At 45.3% G+C, this 22,870-nt stretch overlaps 1 protein-coding gene across 2 annotated transcripts in view; it reads left to right on the forward strand.

The window, feature by feature from the left end:
• The window catches only part of SCAF8 (SR-related CTD associated factor 8), a 229,923-nt gene that overhangs the window by 202,844 nt on the left and 4,209 nt on the right, over positions 1 to 22,870 (forward strand). For both annotated transcript variants that reach the window (XR_010140383.1, XR_010140384.1), the window contains one exon: positions 8,484 to 8,574. The gene's annotated coding sequence lies outside the window, so the exon portion shown is untranslated. The remainder of the gene's footprint in view (positions 1 to 8,483; positions 8,575 to 22,870) is intronic.

The following is a 22,870-nucleotide window of genomic DNA, read 5'->3' on the forward strand; positions in this document are numbered from 1 at the left end:
CCAGCCTGGCCATCATGGCAAAACCCCATGTCTACTAAAAATACAAAAATTAGCCGGGCATGGTGGCAAGCACCTGTAGTCCCAGCCACTCGGGAGGTTGAGGCACGAGAATCGCTTGAACCCAGGAGGTGGAGGTTGCAGTGAGCCCAGATGGGGCCACTGCACTCCAGCGTGGACAACAGAGTGAGACTCTGTCTCAAAAATAAAATAAAATAAAATAAAACAAAAATTTATAAGGCAGTATTAGAGTCCAGCCCCAACTTTTGGTGAAATCAAAGATCATTGTTGGCCAGGTGTGGTGGCTCATGCTTGTAATCCCAACACTTTGGGAGGCCAAGGTGGGAGGACTGCTTAAGCCAAGGAGTTTGAGACCACTCTGGGCAACATGGCGAAACCCTGTCTCTAGAGAAAATACAAAAAAAAAAAAAATTTACCTGGGTGTGGTGATGTGCACCTGTAGTTCTAGCTACTCAGGAGGTTGAGGTGGGAGGATCATCTGAGACCCAGAAGTTGAGGCTTCAATGAGCCATGATCATGCCACTGTACTCCAGCCTGGGCGACAGTGAGACCTGTCTCAGAAAAAAAAAAAAAAAAGATCACTGATGCCTCAAGTGAAATTAAGTATGATTTTCAAGTGTATTTATATTCAAAGAGGAAAAGGAAAAGAGGTCCTAGCAATTGGACACTAAACATAACTGATTGATGTTCATTTAGAATAATGACACTTAGTAAATAAGCATTGGGTGACCAATAAGATTTACATGGACATGCAAAAGAACTGATCTTTATAGGAAACAGAATATGCATATTGCTTTTATAATATACACACTTTATAAATACATGAGTGAAAAGTATATACTGGTGTAATAAGTATTATCAGGGCTACTGTATGTGGTCTCACAGGTTGTGCACTGCACAACTCTAGGGCACAGCACTAATAATAGCAATATGTCACCTGCACCCCATATGTCCCTTTTATCCTTCAGCTGAACAAGTTCATGGACTGCTGCTTTGAGTAATAAATAAAGATGTTTAGGATGGGAATTTGATAACCTTGTGAAGATTAATCATCTGATAGAAACCTTCTATGGTCAGGTCATTAGTGTTAGGTGTGTGTTGAGTAGGAGTAGAGGATGTCTTTAAAAAATGAGAGAAGTTTTTCTCCTTCTAAAAGACTTTAAAAAAAAAGGCGGAATCTTACTCTGTCTTCCAGGCTAGAGTGCAGTGGCGTGATTTTGGCTCACTGTAACCTCCATCTCCCAGGTTCTAGCAATTCTTCTGCCTCAGCCTCCCAAGTAGCTGGGATTACAGGAACCCACCACCATTCCTGGCTAATTTTTGCATTTTTAGTAGAGATGGGTTTTTACCATGTTGGCCAGGCTGGTCTCGAACTCCTGACCTCAGGTGATCCGCCCGTCTCAGCCTCCCAGAGTGCTGGGATTACAGGCTTGAGCCACCGTGCCCGGCCATAAAGGACAGACTCTCGCTCTGTTGCCCGGGTTGGAGTAAAGTGGTGCGACCCTAGCTCACTGCAGCCTCTGCCTTCTGGGTTCAAGCGATTCTGGTGTCTCAACCTCCTGAATACATGGGACTACAGGCATGCGCCATGGCGCCTGGCTAATATTTTAGTAGAAATGGGGTTTTGCCATGTTGACCAGGCTGGTCTTGAACTCCTGACCTCAGGTGATGTGCCTGCCTTGGCCTCAAAGTGCTGGGATTACAGGCGTGAGCCACTGCGCCTGGCCTCTTCTACCCCCTTCTGATGACAGTGGCCGAATCAAGCGTTTTTGTTGGTGGTGATGTTTTAAGGCTTCCTAGTGTGTAGCGTGCCCCATGCCATGATGCTCGGTGTTTCTGTGTCTTGTTCAAAGTGAGTAATGCAGAATGACACGTGGACTCAGCCATTAGAAGGAATGGATTCACAGAAGTGGATGAAGAAAATAGGATCCCTGATACTCTTTCACAACAGTCATATGTTGCTTTAAAATTTTTGTGGATTTTGCTCACATGCTTCAGGGGGAACAGCTCCAAAATGTGACAGCCCAGAATTTAGGTTTGGCTGGCTCCTGGCTGTGGCCCGCTGTGACTGGGGTTTCTGAACCATCACAGCAGTTCTCAGCGGCCCGAGACTCAGCCTGGAGGATGCAGAAGGCTCTGCACAGTGTGTCAGAGCACAGCGCCCTCCTGGATGTTACTCTGCTGAGAGCTAATGGAAAGGAATGAAGCCTTGTTGATTTCAGAGCAGCCCAGACGAACTGCATTGTAGACAGTCTCCAGATACTCAGCCCCTTGAGATCCAGTTGCCAAACTGTGGTCTGGAATGGGGCCTGGGCACAGCGCAGGTAGTGTACAAAGATCTGTTTTTCTCCCCACACATTCGTCTGATGGAAACGTGTCAGGCCTTCTCCTCCAAGGCTGTGCATTTATTTTAAAGAATGTTAGAGAGGAAATATATTGCTTACCATCTTCCTCCCTCTTTGGGAGTGTTTATTGTGATTGGAAATCATTCTAGTCCACATGGCTGTGGTGTTCCCCCACTCTTTGTGCTCCTATGTTAAATGGCCCTCTGTGCAAATAAACAGAAAAGGGCAACGTTTTTTATTCAGCTACAGAAGAAGGAGTGAAGTTAGACTCTGGAGAGCTGGAATTGCATAACCCTGGCTTGTGTGCTCGGCGGCGTGCTTTCTTTTCTTGTCTCTGGAGTGAAGCCAGAAGGTACAGTAGGGGCCTTCGCCAGTGCTGGCCAGGAGCCCAGACTCAGGTATTCTGCAGTGAATGGCACTGCTGGCTCTGCTTCACCGTTTGGTAGAATTTACCTGGGGTTTATCTTGACTACTCCTGCTGGGAAAGGACATTTTGAGTTGCTCTGAACTTCATTAAAACCTAAAAGTAAGAAACAAAGCTGAAAAACTTGTGCATTTTGGATATGAAACATTTTATTTTATTTTTATTTATTTATTTATTTTTGAGACGGAGTTCCGCTCTTGTTGGCCAGGCTGGAGTGCAATGGAGCGATCTTGGTTCACTGCAACCTCCGCCTCCCGGGTTCAAGCAATTCTCCTGCCTCAGCCTCCTGAGTAGCTGTGATTAGAGGCATGTGCCACCATGTCTGTCTAATTTTGTATTTGTAGTAGAGATGGGGTTTCTCTATGTTGGTCAGGCTGGTCTTGAACTACTGACCTCAGGTGATCCGCCTGCCTCGGCCTCCCAAAGTGCTGGGATTACAGGCATGAGCCACCGCACCCGGCCTATTTTATTTTTTATTATTTATTTATTTGAGATGGAGCCCGGCTCTGTCTCCCAGGCTGGAGTGCAGTGGCGCGATCTTGGCTCAGTACAACCTCCGCCTCCCGTGTTCAAGCGATTCTCCTGCCTCAGCCTCCTGAGTAGGTGGGATTACAGGTGCCCGCCACAACGCCTACATTTTTGTGTTTTTAGTAGAGATGGGGTTTCACCATATTGACCAGGCTGGTCTTGAACTCCTGGCCTCAGGTGATCCACCCTCCTCAGCCTCCCAAAGTGCTAGGGTTACAGGTGTGAGCCCCTGCACCAGGCCCAGCTTATGACTTTGTAAGAAAGAGCAAACCAACAACTCAAACTATGAGCAAGCTTAGAATAAAAAGTGAGGGCTCTAGTGGCAGGAGGGTCTGATTTTCTGCTCTGGTTCTGCTACTGTGTGAACCTGGGCAAGTCATTTAGCTTCTCTGCTCCTCTTACTTCATCCATCAGATGAAGACAATAGGACCTACTTAGTAACCAGAGTCCACCTGCACTTCTGTTATGAAGAACAATTGTGATTAAACTCTCTGCCTTATTATGAATGTTGATCCTTGAACATGTTAATTAAACCTGAGTCCTTGGTTTGGAATTAAGATGTGTGCAAAACCACATAATCAGGAAACATTGAATACACTTTCATTTACTTTTAATTTATTTATTTTAATTTTTTTTTGTAAAAATAATAGAGATGGGGTCTTGCTATGTTGCCCAGGCTGGTCTCAAACTCCTGGACTCAAGCAATCTTCTCACCTTGGCCTCCCAAAGTGGTTGGGTTACGGGTGTGTTACTTTTAGTATTTTACTTGAAAATAATGTATTAGCATTGATAATAATGAAAATGGTGAATACTTACAGGATACCTTTTGATTCATGAAGCAGTTTCTCCTGAACTATTACATTTGTTTCTAAATAAGATAAAAAATCATGCCCTGGCCAGGTGCTGTGGCTCACACCTGTAATCCTAACACTTTGGGAGGCCAAGGCAGGTGGATTGCTTGAGCCCAGGAGTTTGAGGCCAGCCTGAGCAACATGGCAAAACCCCATCTCTACAAAAAAATTACACAAATTAGCCAGGCATGGTGGCACATGCCTGTAGTCCCAACTACTCCGGAGACTGAGGTGGGAGGATCACTGGAACCCAGGAGATAGAGGCTGCAGTGAGCCATGATTGAACCACTGCACTCCAGTCTCGCTCTGTCGCCCAGGCTGGAGTGTAGTGGTGCGATCTTGGCTCACTGCAACCTCCGCCTCCCGGGTTCAAGCGATTCCCCTGCCTCAGCCTCTTGAGTAGCTGGGGCTACAGGTGTGCACCACCATGCCCGGCTAATTTTTTGTATTTTAGTAGAGATGGGGTTTCACCATGTTAGCCAGGATGATCTTGATCTCCTGACCTCATGATCGCCCCTCCTTGGCCTCCCACAGTGCTGAGATTACAGGGGTGAGCCACCGCGCCCAGCCTAATTATTCTGTCTATTTCAACATACACTAGTGTTTTATCCTTGGCCGTAACCTACAGTGAAGGAGAACTTGTTAAAGACCCTGTTATTTTTACAGTCTGACACACATGATGGGCGAAGAAACATAAAACATAAATATCTGGTTGTTATTTTTCTATATGTTTCTGGGGCTGATTATTTTGTATAACATCCAATTCTTGTCATCATCATCATAATCCTATATGGGGAAAATATGGATGAAATCATAGATAAGATAATTTTTCTTGATGTCATTTCATATTACTGCTTGTTAACAGATAAATATTCAATAATCAAGGCACCAAAATATGACTGCCCTGATATGGCTGCGTCATTGCATACTGCACGTCAGAGAGCCTTACAGTACGAATGAGTGACACAGGTTACTCTGTGGGTGGACCTTTTTTCTCTTGCCTCGAATCCGTACTCAGAAACCTGAGAAAATGTGTCCACGTGACAGTCTGGTGGGTTGCCCTGGATCCTCAACTTACTAACATGGTACCCAGAAGATGTCTGAAGGAAGTTCTATTAAAGTAACAGAAAATTTAATAAGTATATCCTGATAAAGGAGATCACAATAACCTGCTATCCCAAAGGAGGCTCTGTTCTGGGGATTAAGATAGTTTGAAGGGGCCAGGCGTGGTGGCTCATGCCTGTAATCCCAGCACTTTGGGAGGCCGAGGTAGGTGGATCACGAGGTCAGGAGTTGAAGACCAGGCTGGCCAGGATGGTGAAACCCCGTCTCTACTAAAAAACTACAAAAATTAGCCAGGTACGGTGGCAGACACCTGTAATCCCAGCTACTCGGGAGGCTGGGGCAGGAGAATTACTTGAACCTGGGTGGCAGAGGTTGCTGAGATCATGCCACTGCTCAGCAGAGGTTGCTGAGATCATGAGCTGAGATCATGCCACTGCACTCCAGCCTGGCGACAGAGACTCTGTCTCAAAAAAAAAAAAAAAAAAAGATAGTTTGAAGGTTCCTGAGTCTGACTCCTTAACCTCCTGGCCTTCCAGACTCTGATGCTCTCCTGTACTCTTTTGGCAGTGGGATGTAGCCAGTTTTGTAGACTTCCATCAGCTCCCACAGTTCTAGCAATTAGGGCTAGAATTGGGGGCCCATCTTGTTGAGTCTGGGGCTCTCATGCAAACGCAGAACTGGTGTCATGGTGCCTCCTCATGGCCTGATAGGTGCCCACCCCCTGTCCCAGGCTACAAGAGAAAGGAGCCCTGACTCTGTTTTCCTCTCTTATCCCTAGAACTGCCTAACAGTCCTTCTCCAGCTCTTCCTATCTCTGGGTATTCGATTTGGGCATCTCACCTTTAAAAGGCTTCTCTTGGTGACAAACCAAAATTGTACCAGTTCACTGCAGCTAGATACTTGTTAGTCCCTAGGCAGACACTCGCTCCTCTTGGCCCTCACCATTTTGTATGAGCCTCTAACTCAAGAGCTTTCACACTTTTTTCCACCATGGCCTACAAAAGGAAATATAGTTTACATAGCAAACCAGTACACACAGAGGTTTATGTGATTGATACAGATACATAGACATATGCCCTTGTGAGCTTCCTTACCTTTACTACATACACACTATTTTCTAGCCTATGCTATTCTGTTCTGCTTTGTTTGTTCATTTATATATTTTTAATGCTAATCAGGCCAGGCATGGTGGCTCATGCCTGTAATCCCAGGACTTTGGGAGGCCGAGGTGGGCGAATCACCTGAGGTCAGGAGTTTGAGACCAGCCTGGCCAACATGGTGAAACCCTGTTTCTACTAAACACACAAAAATTAGCCAGGCATGGTGTGGCCTGGCCAACAGAGCAAGACTCTGTCTCAAAAAAAAAAAATATATATATATATATTTGTATATATATGTGTGTGTATATATATATATTTATATATATATGTGTGTGTATATATATGTGTGTGTGTATATATATATATATATATACATGTATTTTTAATGGTAATCAAGACCCACTAAATGAATCTCAAGACCTTTTAATACGTTGAAAGCTGCACTTTGAACAACATAGTTCTAGCTCTGATTCAGGATCTATAGTTCTAGCTCTGATTCAGGATCTAGAAGAATTTGCCCAAAAAAAAAAAAAAAAAGAAAACTGAGTTTGGATTAAAATGCCTGAATCTCCTTCTCTCCTCCCTGCTAGATTGTAAGCTCACTGAGGGCAGACAGTGTGTCTATTTCTCCTTTATACACTCAGCACCTACCTTGGTGCCTGGCACGTAGGAGATGCACAGATAAATATTAACTGAACCAAAGAACTCAGCCTCTCTGGGTCTTCGTGCCCCCATTTGTAAAAGGAAGTGGCCATGTGCACTCGGGGGGCAGTTGTGAGAAGAATGAGATCATGCACCTACAGCAGCAGGCACAGAGCCCAGCGCTAATAGCTGCTTGATGAACCTACATTTCTTTCTGGATTTCTACACCTAGCTCTTTCTTGGATTGACTGCTTGACTCCACTGCAGTTTTTTTTAAGTGTAATGAGAGGTTTGAACTCTATTAGCCTCAGATCCCAACCCGCTTAGGCGCGCTAAGGTTTTCCAGGATGCTATGGAGCCTGGAGGCAAATTGCCCTTCAGGGACGGCAATTTCTTCTTGAAACTCAGCACACACAGGTCAGGCTCTGGACAAAAATGTGAGAGGTCATGGGGCAGAGTCCTTTCATTTGTCCATGAAAAAGTGTGACTTGAGCTGATTATTAGCATTTTATTGCAAAAATGTAAATTACTTCCACATCTAGAAGGATTATAAAATAAGTTTAGGCCAGGCGCAGTGGCTCATGCCTGTAATCTGAGCACTTTGGGAGGCCAAGGCGGGCAGATCACTTGAAGTCAGGAGTTTGAGACCAGCCTAGCCAACATGGTGAAACCCCATCTCTACTAAAAATACAAAAAGAATTAGCTGGGCATGGTGGAGGGCACCTGTAATCCCAGCTACTCGGGAGGCTGAGGCAGGAGAATCGCTTGAACCCGGGAGGCAGAGGTTGCAGTGAGCCGAGATTGCGCCATTGCACTGTAGCCTGGGCAATAAGGTGAGACTCCGTCTCAAAAAAATAAAAATAAAATATAAAAAAAAGTTTAAAGTCAGCGTGAAATTTGGAATGTTTTCTGAAAAAAAAGCCTTCATAAGAGCCGTTATTTCAAAATTGTGACCCTAAGTTAAGTCTGATGTAGCAGACAGAGCCCTGGCTGATGAACTTCTGACTTGGTCATTAACTGGCTGCTAGATTGTGGGTGGGACAGCCTCCCTGGATCTCATTTCTTCATCTTTGAGGAGGTGTATCCCATTCATCTCCAAAGTTCTGTGACCCCAAATATGAACCTTAGAGTCCTTTGTTTTACATTCACTGTAAGGTATTAACCAATGAGGAGATAATATTTCAATGAACACATCTCAATTGCAGAGTCTAATCAAATGCAATGCCTACAACATTTTCTCTATAATCATTTCTTGCTCCTATCACATAGAAAGATTAAATGATGCTTCAGCCGGCCTTAGAGCCAGTGAAGAGTCAAGTTAGCTGTTACTTGTGTAAATAAAATCTCAAAAACCAACGTTTTGCGTGAAGTATCATAGTAGTTCGCTCTGAATTGCACCTCGTCTTGTCCATGTAATGGGAGCTTTTCATTTAATATTTCATTTAATGTTGTGTCGATTGATCGCTTACCTGTGGGTAATTTAACGAGCCTATTTGTTGTTTTCTTCTAGGACAGAATGACTTGGAAGATAATGGAGCTTCGAAGCTTCTAGCAGAATATGAAGTCTTTCATCTTCAGCTACCTGGGTTAAGTTTAAGCAGGTCAGTGGTGAATTCCATTTGTACCCATGTCTTTGGAAGTTCCTAATGAGCAGGCTGTCCTGAGGTTAGCAGGGAGATCGGGAACATCTCACCTGCATTGGACTCCTCTAGCTACCTTGGCCTTAAAGCCAAGGTTTTCTCAGATGTGAGAAGTGAGATGCTTGGTGTGGTGAGGTTCACAGTGCAGCTCTCCACCACCAGCTTCACGATGTGGAAGCTGCTCATCTGCTCCTTCTCGGCATTGCCCCCTCAGAGATTCTGTGAAAAAGAAAATTAGATAATAAGTGGTTTAACTTGAAAGGCTAAGCTCCCTCGAAAAGATTTCAAAAGCGACTTCCTTCCCTCTGTTGCTTTCAAAATGTTCACAGCTTCTGAACAATGCAGGAGCTCTCACATCATTGCTTGTATATAGAGAAAATAACTTCGCTATAAGAAACTGCCTTCTAGGCTGGGTGTGGTGGCTCATGCTTGTAATCCCAGCACTTTGGGAGGCCGAGGCGGGCGGATCACCTGAGGTCAGGGTTTTCAAGACCAGTCTGGTCAACATGGTGAAATCCCATCTTTACTAAAAATACAAAAATTAGCTGGGTGTGGTGGTGGGCACCTGTAATTCCAGCTACTCGGGAGGCTAGGGTAGGAGAATTGCTTGACCCCGGGAGGTGGAGGTTGCAGTGAACCGAGATAGCGCCACTGCACTCCAGCGTGGGTGACAAAGTGAGACTCCGTCTCAAAATAAAAAATAAAAAAACAAAGAAACTGCCTTCTAACTCACTTACTCTCCATTGCTCATCTTTGCCCATTGCGTTAACCTTGTTTTAGGTTTCCTTTCCCTTCTCCAGTTTCACCATCTTCCACCTAAAATAAAACTCATGTCCAACCATGTCACTCCCCTGGGAATACTCTGAATGGGTCTCTATCTCCCTCGGGGAAAAAATTTGGTGTCCTAGCCCGGGCTCCAACCCCACAGTCCCCTCAGCCCATTGCTTGATGCCCCTTCGTCATCCTTGAACTCATCCTCTATTGGGTCCCTCTATGTCTTCGCTCTTGCTGTCCTTTCTGTCTGGCACAACCACCAGCCCCTCCAGCCCTGGTCTACCACGCAGGACCCAGCTCATGTGTCATCCCCTCCAGGCAGCCTTTCTGGGACTCATTGCCCCGGGCTGCATGCCTCCCTGTACCCAGAGTGCCTGAACACACCTGCTCCCCACACTCACCATGGCGACATGACATTTTTGCTTTCTCCTCCCTTTCGCTGCACTGGGCACCCTTCTAGGTCAGGGACTTCCTCATCCTTGGGGCAGGTTTCAAACCCTGGCTCTACAACTTACTGACTGTCAGCTCTTGGACTCTATCTCTTCCTAGCTTGCTTTCCTCATCTATAAAATGGAGGTAAGGAAAATACCTCTCATGTTGGGTTCCATGCCTGTTGAGTGATGTGTATGGAGCCCTAGGGCCAGTGCTAGGAAAAGGCTATATAACTATTGCCTCATTAGTGCTCATCATACCGAAGATTAAGTTGAATGAAACTGCATTTTTTCCTTGAAGATCAGAGCCATGCAAATTGCAACAATGATTGTTCTCATGGACATCTCGAACTTTTAGACAGTTTTGCTGAAGGAAGTTGAATGCAACTGTATTATTTTGTGACATCTTAAGGGTTTCTATGCTTATTGTTTTAATTTAAAATATTTTAAATTTAAATGGGTACATAGTAGGTGTATATGTTTACAAGGCACATGAGATATTTTGGTAGAGGCATACAATAATGATTACATCAGGGTAAATGGAGTATCACCTCAAGCATTCATCATTTCTTTGTGTTATGAATATTCCAATTGTACTCCTCAGTTATTCTAAAATGTACAAGTTGTTGCTGACTGTAGTCACCCTATTGTGCTATCAAATACTAGATCTTATTCATTGTATCTAACTCTATTTTTGTACCCATTAACCATCCCCAAATCCTTCCACTCTCCCCTTCCCCACTCCCAGCCTCTGGTAAGCAACATTCTACTCTCTTTTTTGTTTTTATTTTTCTTTTGATTTCTTGTTCTTTCTTTTGTTTTTCTTTTTTCTTTTCTTTTCTTTTTTTTTTTGATTGGAGAGTTCCATCCATTTACACTGAATATTGCTGATAAATACGGACTTACTACTACCATTTTGTCATTTTGTCATTTGTTTTCTGGTTGTGTTGGGATCTTCTCTTTCTTCCTTCCTTCCTGTCTTCTTCTTCTTCTTTTTTTTTTCTTGAGACCATCTTGCTCTGTCGCCCAGGCTGGAGTGCAGTGGTGCAATCTCGGCTCACTGCAACCTCCACTGCTCAGGCTCAAGCAATTCTTGAGTGTCAGCCTCCCGAGTAGCTGGGATTGCAGGCGTGTGCCACCACACTTGGCTAATTTTTTGTATTTTTAGTAGAGACAGGATTTCACCATGTTAGCTAGGCTGGTCTTGAACTCCTGACCTTAAGTTGATCTGCCTACCTCGGCCACCCAAACCTGTCTCTTTTTTTTTTTCTTTTTTTGAAAGTGTTTTTCTCTGGAAGCATATGTTAATTTCTTGTTTTGCCTACCTATTGTAGGTTTTTTTGATTTGAGGTTACCATGAGGATTGCAAATAACATCTTTTAACCCATTATTTTAGACTGATGACAACTTAACTCTGATCGCAAAAACAGGCAAGCAAAGAGAAAAGTAATAAAAACTCTACACTTTACTTCCCCAACTTTTAAATTTTTTGTTGTTTCTTATTTATTTATTTAGAGACTGAGTCTTGCTCTGTCACCCAGGCTGGAGTGCAGTGGCGTGATCTGGGCTGGCTGCAACTTTCGCCTCCTGGGTTCAAGCGATTCTTGTGCCTGCACCTCCCGAGTAGCTGGGATTACAGGCTCATGCCACCACACCCCACTAATTTTTGTATTTTTTTAGTAGAGATGGGGTTTCATCATGTTGGCCAGGCTGGTCTCAAACTCCTAACCTCAAGTGATCCACCTGCCTTGGCCTCCCAAAGTGCTAGGATTACAGGCGTGAACCACCATGCCCAGTCAACTTTTTGTTGTTTCTGTTTATATCTTATTATACTTTCTATGTCTTAAAAAGTTGTTGTAGTTGTTATTTTTGATAGGTTCATCTTTTAGTCTTCCTTTTCAAGATATGAGTAGTTTACATACCACAATTACATTATAATTATGTTATAATATTCTGTATTTGTCTGTGTACTCACTGTTACCAGTGAGTTTTATTCCTTCAGATGATTTCTTACTGCTTATTAACACCCCCTTTAGATTGGAGAACTCACCTTAGCATGTTTTGCAGGACAGATCTGGCATTGACGAAATCTCTCTGCTTTTGCTTGGCAAAGTCTTTATTTCTCCTTCATGTTTGAAAGATAGTTTTGGCAGGGCACTGTGGCTCACACCTGTAATCCCAGCACTTTGGGAGGCCAAGGCAGGTGGATCATTTGAGGTCAGGGGTTCAAGACCAGCCTGGCCAACATGGTGAAACCCTGTCGCTACTAAAAATACAAAAATTAGCCGGGTGGTAGTGGCGCGCACCTGTAATCACAGCTACTCGGGAGGCTGAGACAGGAGAATCACTTGAGCCTGGGAGGTGGAAGTTGCAGTGAGCTGAGATCGTGCCACTGCACTCCAGTCTGGGCAATAGAGTGAGAACCTTTCTCAAAACAAACAAAAGAAAAGAAAGATATTTTCACTGGATATAATATGCTAGGATAAAAGTTTTCTCCTTCAATACTTTAAATGTGTCGTGCCACTCTCTCCTGGCTTGTAAGGTTTCCACCAAGAAAACTGCTGCCAGACATGTTGGAGCTCCCTTAGAGTTCTTTTTTGTTTTGTTTTTTTGTTTGTTTGTTTTTGCTGTTTTTAGGAACTTTGTTTTATCTTTGACCTTTAAGAGTTTGATTATTAAGTGTCTTGAGGTCGTCTTTTTTGGGTTAAATCTGCTTGGTGTTCTGTAATCTGGTACTTGAATATTGATATCTTTCTCCATGTTTGGAAAGTTCTCTGTTATTATCTCTTTGAATAAACTTTCTTTCTTTCTTTTTTTTTTTTAATCGAGACAGAGTTTTGCTCTTGTTGCCCAGGCTGGAGGGCAATGGTGCAATCTCGGCTCACTGTGACCTCTGCCTTCTGGGTTCAAGTGATTCTCCTGCCTCAGCCTCCCGAGTAGCTGAGATTACAGGCATATGCCACCACGCCTGGCTAATTTTGTGTTTTTAGTAGAGACGGGGTTTCTCCATGTTGGTCAAGCTGGCTCCAACTTCTGACCTCAGGCGATCCTCCCGCCTCAGCCTCCCAAAGTGCTGGGATTACAGGCATGAGCCACCGCACCTAGCCCCACTTTCTTTTTTTTTTTTGAGACTGAGTCTCACTCTGTCACCCAGGCTGGAGTGCAATGGCGCCATCTTGGCTCACTGCAACCTCCACCTCCTGGGTTCAAGTCATTCTCCCATCTCAGCCTCCTGAGTAGCTGGGATTACAGGCACATGCCATCTTGCCTGGCTAATTTTTGTATTTTTGTAGAGATGAGGTTTCACCATGTTGATCAGACTGGTCTTGGACTCCTAACCTCAGGTGATCTACCCACCTCGTCCTCTCAAAGTGCTGGGATTACAGGCATGAGCCACCACACCCTGCTAAGTAAACTTTCTACCCCAATCTCTCTATCTCTTCTACCTCCTCTTTAAGGCCAATAAGTCTTTGATTTGCCCATTTGAGGCTATTTTCTAGATCCTGTAGGTGTGCTTCATTATTTTTTATTCTTTTTTCTTTTGACTCCTCTGTGTATTTTCAAATAGTCTGTTTTCAAGCTCACTAATTCTTTCTTCTGGTTGATCAGTTCTGCTGTTGAGAGACTGATGCATTCTTCAGTTTGTCCATTGAATTTTTATTTTAGCTCCAGAATTCCTGCCTGATTCTTTGTAATTATTTCAATCTCTTTGTTAAATTTATCTGATAGGATTCTGAATTCCTTCTCTGTGTTATCTTGGATTTTGCTGTTTCCTCAAAACAGCTATTTTGAATCCTCTGTCTGAAAGGCCATACATCTCTATCATTCTGGAATTGGTCACTGGTGTCTTATTTAGTTATTTGGTGAGGTCATGTTTTTCTGGATGGTCCTGATACTTGTGGTTGTTTGTTGATGTCTAGATATTAAAGATTTAGGTATTTATTCTAATCTTCACAATTTGGACTTCCTTGTACCCGTCCTTCTTGAGAAGGCTTTCCAAATATTCAAAGGGAATTGAGTGTTGTGATCTAAGTCTTTGATCATTGCAGTCATATGTGCATTACAAGGCAACCCAAGCCCAGTAACAGTGTAACTTGTGCAGACCTGTAGAGGTACTGCCTTGGTGATCTTGGATAAGATCCAAGAGAATTCCCTGGATTACCAGGCAGAGTCTCTCATACCCTTCTCTTACTTTCCACCAAACAAATGGAATCACTCTCTCCATGCTGAGCTGTCTAGATTTGGGGGATGGGTGACGCAAGCACTTACATGGCCATCACTGCTGAGAGTGTGTTGGGTCACACCTGAAGCCAGCATAATATTGGGTCTCACCCAAGGCCTGTGGTGACCTGATATTTATTCAAGGCCCAAGAGCTTTTTAGTTGGCTGGTGGTGAATTATTCTTGGACTGTCTTTTGCTTCAGGACAGTGGGTTCCCTTCTGGCCCAGGGTGGGTCTAGAAATGTCACCCAGGAGCTATGGCCTCGAATGGGGGCTTCAGGACTTTAGTGCTTTATTTTACTATGGCTAAGCTGGTATTCAAGTTGCAAGATAAAGTCCTCCTTAAGTCCTCTTTACTCTTTCCTCTCCTCTTGGAATTGTGAGCTGTGCTGCCTGGGGTTGGGGGACAGGCCTTGGCTACGTCAGCTAGTGTTTCACTGGGTTGCATGCACACCAAGCCTACTGGCTCCAAGGTCGGCCCAGTACCAGGACTTGCCCAGGAATTGCGGTCCTTGTGGCCTAAACTGTCTTTCAAGTTTATTTAGTACCCTAGAGCACTTGAGCCTGCAGTGGCAGGGCTTGCTGGAACTCCGCTTCTGACTACCGAGACGAACACTTCTCCTCCAGCTAGGACTGGTCTAAATGCTCCCTCCATGGGCACCAGCCTAATTCTGCCCTGTGTTGCTTTCCACTGTATCAGGGCAGCACTGAGTTGCAATGCAAAGCTCCATAATGACTTCCCTCTCCCTCTTCCAAGGACACAGATTCTCTGCATCATGCTGTGCTCCTAGGGGAAGGGGGAAGGGTAGTGTAAGCAATTCAAGGCTGCCTTTCCCACCCTCTTCAGTGCCTCTTCCTTGATATGATGTTAAAACCAGGTACTGTGATTGCTCACCTTATTTTCTGGTTCTTTCGAAGGTGCTGTCTTGTGTGGATAATTGTTCAATTTGGTGTTCTTGAGGGGTGAGGTTGGAGGGGACAGGGTGGGATGATAGCTGGAGGGTTCTATTTGGCCATCTTGCTCTCTTTATAGTTATTCTTCATTAAATAGAATTACCAGGGCAGGAAGGTGTCACTACTGCTTTGATTCCAGATGCCTCTAAGCTTGTAGGCCATTTGAAGGCTTCCAAAGCTCTGGCTATAGAATAGTTTCCTTCAGGGACCCCCATTCCTACTCTTCTACAGTATCCATGCCACATAAAGATAGCAGTGGGAGAAGATTCCTCCAGCTTCCTCCAGAGTGTGAAGGAGGTGCTGAGGATGGAGCTTCTGAGCCCGAATCTCTTCCAACTCAGGAGAGGTCAGAGTCTGTGTTCCATGACTGGCTCCCCAGCAATCTCAACAGATGTGCTTAGATTTGGGTGGACTCAGTCATGCTGCCCAAAACTGCATTCACTCATAGGGAGAGCGAGGGACTCACAGTACTGCTGCCATGTCCCTTTGAGGTAGCCTCTGTGTGCCCCTGCTGGTCCTCCAGCCCAATCTGCTCTCTGTACACAATCCCCATGAGCAGCACGAGTGCCAAGAAATGCTCAGTGCTCAGGTCTGGCACCCGGGCTTCTTTCACATGCTCATAAGGCAGCCAGTATGTTTCCCCAGGTACCCCGGAGGCTTTGGGCACAGAGGACCACATGTCCAGAAGTCTGGGCCATTCAGATGTGTGCCATGTGGACCTCTCTGGAGAAGAGAGCTGGGTGCACATCTCAGCATGTGCAATGGGCATGAGTGTGTTTGGCGAGCATGCTCAGGATGAAGATCACTCCCTCCTTTATCCCACTGCTTCCTGTAGCTTCCAAACCGCCTCCTCAGAAGTATCACTTCTAGCCACCGCCTCCTGTAGCTTCCAAATAGCCTCCTCAGAAGTGTCATCTCCAGCCACTGCTTCCTGTAGCTTCCAAACAGCCTCCTCAGAAGTGTCACCTCCAGCCACTGCTTCCTGTAGCTTCCAAACGGCCTCCTCAGAAGTGTCACCTCCAGCCACTCTTCCTGCTCTTTCATATTTTCTTTCTTCTCCGTCTGTGCTCTGTGGTTTGGCATCTGCCCCAGCTGCTCTGCTGCAGTCTTGTCTGCCATCCATGTATGAATGACTTCCTTTAAAAACACCGCCTTGTCTTTCCTTGGTCCTTCTACTTTTCCTTCCTTCCAAAGTTGTCACTGTGGACATCCTACTGCCTCCTCTTCCACCCCCCTTCAGGAAACTGTTCCCTTAGGCTCACCTGACCTAGCCCTTTCCAGTTTCCTTAGCACCTGGGCAGGTCCTTCCAGGTGACTTATCCCACCCTAGCAAGCAGATTTTAGGGACATACCTAAGAGCTCTCCCCTGTTCTTCTGGTGAAGCATTTTCTCTTTTCAGAGAAGTCACTGCAAGCAAGGGTGACTTGCTGATTTGAATCTTCAGCCCTCACTCCTCTTCTGAGTTATAATTACTGCCTGGACATTGCACCCTGGGGGATCTATTCAAACTAAACATGACCAACAGTGAACTTATCTCCCCCACCTTCTGTCCTACCCCAAATCCTCGCCCTAGTATCTGTTAGGAGGGCACCTCTTTCAGCCCTCCAACCTCTAGAGCCAACTTTGACCCTTCCATATCCTTCTTTTGGAAAGGGACACCAAGATCTGCTTTTGTTTGAAAATCCTTTAGGTTTGCCTCTAGTTTCTGTCCTTGTGACCTCTGGCAGTAGCTTCTGCTCTGGGCTCCCACTCCAGTGCCCCATTTCTGCACTTCAACACAATTTGTTTTCTTTTCTTTTCCTTTTTTTTTTTGAGACCAAGTCTCACTCTGTCACCCAGGCTGGAGTGCAGTGGTGCGATCTCGGCTCACTGCAACCTCCACCTCCTAGGTTTAAGCGATTCTCCTGCCTCAGTCTGGGACTACAGGCTTGTGCCACCACACCCGGCTAATTTTTGTATTTTTAGTAGAGATGGGGTTTCACCATATTGGCCAGGCTGGTCTCGAACTCCTGACCTCGTGATCCACCCACCTCAGCCTCCCAAAGTGCTGGGATTACAGGCATGAGCCACCACACCCACCCCACAATTTGTTTTCATATCACCCTCTGCTCAAAAACCTTAAGTGGCTCCTTCTGGCCCAGGATGGGTCAAGTCCAGGTTCTAAATCCCCATGTAACCTGGCACCAACCTACCCATGTCCAACCATATTTCCCACACCCTCCCCAGACGTTCATGGAACAGCTCTTCAAGGCACTGGCCCAGGTTCTAGGGGAATCAAGGAGGAGGAAGCCTGGTCTTCTCTTTCAAGACCTTTTCAGTGAGGTGGAGGCTGGAGGTGGGGCATGTAGCTGGGCACAGGAACTCTAATGACGATGTAAGTGGCATTGTCACACCAGGTCACGTGACACGGGAGCACAGAGAAGAGTAGCATTAGTTCAGACATATCATACGTGTGGCTTGTGACATCCTATCAACATGAAACGTAACTGTGTTTCGTAAGCCATTTTGTTGCCAATGAATTCTTGTGACAATGTACCAAATTATTCAAAACAATTTTTTAGTAAAAAAATAAAATTACTTTTCTCAAAACAGTTTGAGTTTTTTTTGTTTTTTTTTTTTTGTTTTTTTTTTTTTGAGATGGAGTCTGGCCTTGTCGCCCAGGCTGGAGTGCAGTGGTGTGATCTCAGCTCACTGCAATCTCTGCGTCCCAGGTTCAAGCGATTCTCTTGCCTCAGCCACCCGAGTAGCTAGGATTACAGGCACACACCACCATGCCTGGCTAATTTTTGTATTTTTAATACAGATGGGGTTCCACCATGCTGGCCAGGCTGGTCTCAAACTCCTGGCCTCAGGTGATCCACCAAAGTGCTGGGATTACAGGCATGAGCCACCGCACCTGGCCTCAAAACAGTTTGATTTTTGAGGTAAGTTGAAAAGGGTGCCTCCTTTTCATTAATTTGCAAGGGGGGGGGGGGTAACAATTTGCCTGAATTTCTATATTTTTGAAAAAGCTCTTTTAAAACATCTTGTTAGACGGGGCACCATGACTCATGCTTGTAATCGCAACATTTTGGGAGGCCAACGCAGGAGGGCTGCTTGAGCTCAGGAGTTCAAGATCAGCCTGGGCAACAAAGCAAAACCTTGTCTCTGCTAAAAATAAGAAAAATTAGCTGGGCGTGACGGTGCATGCCTGTGGTCCCAGCTACTTGGAGGCTGAGGGTGGGAGGATCGCTTGAGCCCAGGAGATCGAGGTTGGAGTGAGCCCTCTCTGCAGTGGGCAACAGAGCAAGATTCTGTCTTAAAAAACAAACCAAAAAACCCCACAAAAGCACTTCTTGTTAGGATAGATGTGGTGGCTCCTGCCTATAATCACAGCACTTTGGGAGGCCAAGGTTAGAGGATCGTGTGAAGTCAAGAGTTTGAGACCAGTCTTGACAACACAGCAAAACCCCCAACTATACCAAAAACAAAAAACAACCCCAAGACCAAAACTTCTTGTTATTGGTGAAAGTACTGAATTTTTATATGAACATAAAAGTTAAATGCCTGACTAATATGAAAATGGTCTTGTCAAATGCATGAAAAAGGAGCGGTTGTCTTCAGGTGAGATGAGAGTCATAGTTTTAGAGTCTTTCTGGGATGTGCTCTCATTTCAAGAGCTCCACTCAGCTGCTTCCTGTACAACCCTCCACAGAGAAATTCCAGATGAAACCTCTGTGAACCGAGGCTGCCGTGTGAATCTCTCCCATCAGGAGAACTCCACTTCTGTGCAGTTTTCCAGCCTGTGCTCGTGGTCTTGCATTCTTGAGACTTTGTTGTGGATAAGAAGAAAAATTCTGTGGCCTTGAAACTCTTTCTGGATGGTTCCTCTATCTATTACTTTCTCATTATATGAGTGGCTGCCCCAGGATCCAAGATAAACCATTTTCCCATGCCTGGTGAGAGACTGTAGTACAAACGCTTGATGTTTTATTGCCATGTTATTAGAACCAGCCTCCTAATTCGCACTGTAAAATTCGAGAGGGTAAACATATGGGCATATGTCTTCATGTGTGCCAAACTCATACTGTGGGCACGTATGCAGTACACACACACATTCCTTTTGTTACCTCTTTGAACTCTGAATGAGATTTTGTCAGTGTGCACCTGGGGTAGACCCCTTAGTATTAGGCACAAACCCCACAGCAGCCCGTCTGGGTTTTCTCCCTCACCTGAGCATCTGAGCCCAGGGAGAATAAGCAGGTAAGAGCCAGCCCCTTCCTGCCCTGAGGCGTGCACACTCGCCTGCAACCCCTACTCCATAGCCACACATGCACTCACAGACTTAAGGGTTTGCAGAGCACATTGAGGCTCCCCCTCAAAGCGCATTGAGCATCCGCATGGAAAGATCAAGAATGGGAAGAGTGCTGGGAGCAGTCGTTCACGCCTGTTATCCCAGCACTTTGGGAGGTCGAGGTGGGAGGATCACTTGAGTCCAGGAATTAAAGACCAGCCTGGGCAGCATGACAAAACCCGTCTATACAAAAAATACAAAAATTAGTCGGGTGTGGCAGTGCATGCCTGTAGTCCTAGCTACTTGTGAGGTTGAGATGGAAGGATCACTTGAGCCTGGGGAGGTTGAGGCAGCAGTGAGCCATGGTTACACCACTGCACTCCAGCCTGGGTGGGTGACAGAGCAAGAACTGGTCTCAAAAAAAAAAAGGGGGTGGGGTGGAAAGAGCTGCCTTGAGTAATTCCCAAACGACATTCTCTCCTTCTTTTTTTTATGTTTCGTTTTGTTTGGTTTCATATGGAGTTTCGCTCTTGTCGCCCAGGCTGGTGTGCAATGGTGTGATCTTGGCTCACTGCAACCTCCGCCTCCCAGGTTCAAGTGATTCTCCTGCCTGAGCCTCCCGGGTAGCTGGGATTACAGGCACGCACCACCATGCCCAGCTAATTTTGTATTTTTAGTGGAGAAGGGGTTTCTCCATGTTGGTCAGGCTGGTTTCAAACTCCCGACCTCAGGTGATCTGCCCACATTGGCCTCCCAAAGTGCTGGGATTACACGCGTGAGCCGCCGTGCCTGGCCTCTCTCCTTCATCTTTGCACTTTACTCTCTCTCTTATCCCTTTGGCAAGACATATTTCCATGAAGCCCTATTTCTTATGGCTCCTTTCTTCTTTTGTTGTTGTTGAGACAGGGTCTCGCTCTGTCACCCAAGCTGGAGTGCAGTCGTGAGATCTTGGCTCACTGCAGCCTCAGCTTCCCAAGTGGCTGAGACTACAGGCATGAGCCACCATGCCTGGATAATTTTTTATTTTTTTTTTTAGAGATGGGGTCTTGCTATGTTGCCCAGGCTGGTCTTGAACTCTTGGGCTGAAGCGATCCTCCTGCCTCGGCCTCCCAAAGTATTGGGATTATAGGCATGGGCCACCATGCCCAGCTCTCCCATCTTTCTTTGTCATCACCTTTTCTCCCTGGCAGAGCTCCAGCCTCAGGTATCCCTCTTGTGGATGCTCCTGTTTTTCCAGGGGTACATGTTGTGATTATGCTGAGCCAACCACACTGTGCCCCTCTCGTCATAACCCAAGGCACAGGCAAGTCTGTAGGACCATCTGGCAGGAGAGAGCCAAGGCCTGGACAAGCAGCCAACCGTGGGCCCCATCATTCCTTTTTTTTTTTTTTTTTTTTTTTTTTGATACAGTCTCACTCTGTCGCCCAGGCAGTGTCACAATCTTGGCTCACTGCAACCTCTCCCTCCCGGGTACAAGTGATTCTCCTGCCTCAGCCTCCCGAGTAGCTGGGACTATAAGCTCTTGCTACCATGCCTGGCTAATTTTTGTATTTTTAGTAGAGATGGGGTTTCGCCATGTTGGCCAGTCTGGTCTCGAACTCCTGACCTCAGGTGATCCACCGGCCTTGGCCTCCCAAAGTACTGGGATTACAGGCCTGAGGGCCCCATCATTACTTTATTCTTACCAGCTGCACTCACTGGTACTAGCAGTTCATGATTTGCCTGAGTCAATAATGATATTATAACATCAGATTCCATTGATCAAAAAAGGACCTCGTCAGTCTAGCACTCAGTGGCAAAAAAAATGTTTAAGTTATTGTTGCAGAAAATCTGGAGCCTTGCCAGTGGAATAAGATTTCTAAAGGATGTGCAAAAAATCTAGGAAAAGAGGTGTGAATGACCAGGGATGGATATGAGAGGAGATTTAGGACAGCAGTAGCTTAAAATGTGCCTCTGCTTGCAGAGATGCAGAAGAGGGTAAATGAGACTTTTAAAGCTGATTTAGACAGAGGAAAAGGGGAATGGGTGGTAATGAGACCCCTGCTGGAGGTATCACACATGCTTGGGCAGCCGCAGAGGAAGACTCATGAAGGGAGTTTAAGGAGCAAAGCACCAGAACCCTTCCAGCCCTGAGAGTCTGTGAGTCTATGAGGCCCATGGGTGTCTAAGGATGTGAACTATTAAGATAGTTCTAGAAATGAAAAGAACAGCTACGGAATAATTATCAGTAATTATTGCTTTTCACCTAAAATGTGTAATGCAGCTTCCAAAATTACTGACTTTTGGCTGAGCACAGTGGCTCGAATGTGTAATCCCAGCACTTTAGGAGGCTGAGATGGGCAGGTCACTTGAGCTTAGGAGTTTGAGACCAGCCTGAGCATCGTAGTGGGAACTTGTCTCTACAAAAAATACAAAAATTAGCCAAGCATGGTGGCATATACCTGTAGTCCCAGCTGCTTGGAAAGCTGAGGCAGGAGGATCTTGTAAACCCAAGAGGCAGAGACTACAGTGAGCCATGATCGTGCCACTGCATTCCAGCCTAGGTGACAGAGACCCTATCTGAAAAAAAAAAAAAAGAAACAACAAAAAAAAACACCCAACCAAACAAACAAATTCCTGATTTTATTCCTAGGATATAGGTTATTCTCTGGGAGAATCTGGTTAGTTCAATGCACTCCATCGTTAGCAGACAATAATATTCTGCACTTAAATCACTCCTTTCATCTGTAGCTCTCAAATAATTTTATAAGCATTAATTAGTTCTTACATGTGGCTTTGAACCTATTTTCACACTTGTCAAATGGATAGTAAACAATTTTGTACCTGGGTAAAGCCAAAATACTGGAGTGGTGTCTCCCAGGTTTCCAGAGAACCATCAGAAGAGTCAAAAACCTTGGTCACTTCTGCAGACATCTCACCTGAGAGGGACCAGATGTCCAACTGCTTGTGGATTGAGAGTCTGATACTGATGTCAAATAATTAACACTTCTTCCTTCCACTTATTTCTATTCAGATCTTCTGACATTAAAGTATCAAATAGGATGTGATATTTGGGAAAAGTTTTCAGACTTCTAATCACATATGGATTTGAGAATTAAGTATCCCTTCTGCCTTTATAAAATTAGAGCTCTTCTTATAGTATTATTATTATTATTATTATTATTAGATTAAGTCTCACTCTGTCGTCCAGGCTGGAGGGCAGTGGCGCGATCTTGGCTCACTGCAACCTCTGCCTCCTGAGTTCAAGCAATTCTTCTGCCTCAGCCTCCTGAGTGAGTAGGATTACAGGTGCATGCTACCACACCCGGCTAATTTTTTATATTTTTGGTAGAGACAGGGTTTCATCATGTTGGCCAGGCTGGTCTTTAACTCCTGACCTCATGATCCACCTGCCTCAGCTTCCCAAAATTCTGGGATTATGGGTATGAGCCACCGCGCCTGGCCCGAGCTCTCGTATATTCTCTACTACACAAACTCATAGACCAAACCTGAGCCGTCTGGAGGGTTCTGGGACAGGACGGGGCACTTTATGGCCTCACCATTTCCCACACTGTGTCCCACTGCCCTAGCCACAGCTACCACTTACCACTGTTAAAATAGTAAC

Source organism: Pongo abelii, chromosome 5 (genome assembly GCF_028885655.2).
Source record: "Pongo abelii isolate AG06213 chromosome 5, NHGRI_mPonAbe1-v2.0_pri, whole genome shotgun sequence".
In the NCBI taxonomy this organism is placed as follows: domain Eukaryota; kingdom Metazoa; phylum Chordata; class Mammalia; order Primates; family Hominidae; genus Pongo; species Pongo abelii.